Genomic DNA, 675 nt, shown 5'->3' on the forward strand with positions numbered 1-675 from the left:
ACAAAGTCAAATTCCTTTGCATATTCAATGAAACAAAGATAGACATTCCTTTGTTATTCCTTGCTTTCAGCCATCTAACATTAACTGCAATATCCTTAGTACCACGACTCCTTCTAAACTCAGACTGGACTTCTGACAGTTCTCTGTTGATATGCTGTTTCAGTCATTTTTGGATAATCTTCAAGAGAATCTTGCTTGCATGTGATATTCATAATATTGTTCGATAGTTTCCACACTTTGTAAGATTACCTTTCTTTTAAATGGCAACAAATATAGATCTTTTCCAGTCAGTTGGCCAAGTTGTTGTTCCCCAGATTTCTTGGCACAACATAAGGAGCACATCTATGGCAGCATCTGTTAGTTGAAATACGTCAGTTTTTATACCATCAATTACTGGGGCTTATTCTTAGCCAATTCTTTCAAAGCAGTTTGAACTTCTTCCTTCATCACTACGTGCTCTTGCAAACAGATATGGGGAAATATAAAACGCTGACAAACACCTTTCCTGATTTTAAACCATCATTCTAATCAAGAAACTTCTTTGTCGGCTAAGTATAAATTTCAAATGATCACAATTAAATGTTTATAAATTATCATTTTCATTTTTTTTCAATAGTTCTCATAATTTGTTATGATCCTCAATTACATGGCTTGTATCAATAAAACACAAATAAT

This window comes from Elephantulus edwardii, unplaced genomic scaffold (genome assembly GCF_000299155.1).
Source record: "Elephantulus edwardii isolate Elephantulus edwardi_28Jun2011 unplaced genomic scaffold, EleEdw1.0 scaffold00019, whole genome shotgun sequence".
Classification (NCBI taxonomy): Eukaryota; Metazoa; Chordata; class Mammalia; order Macroscelidea; family Macroscelididae; genus Elephantulus; species Elephantulus edwardii.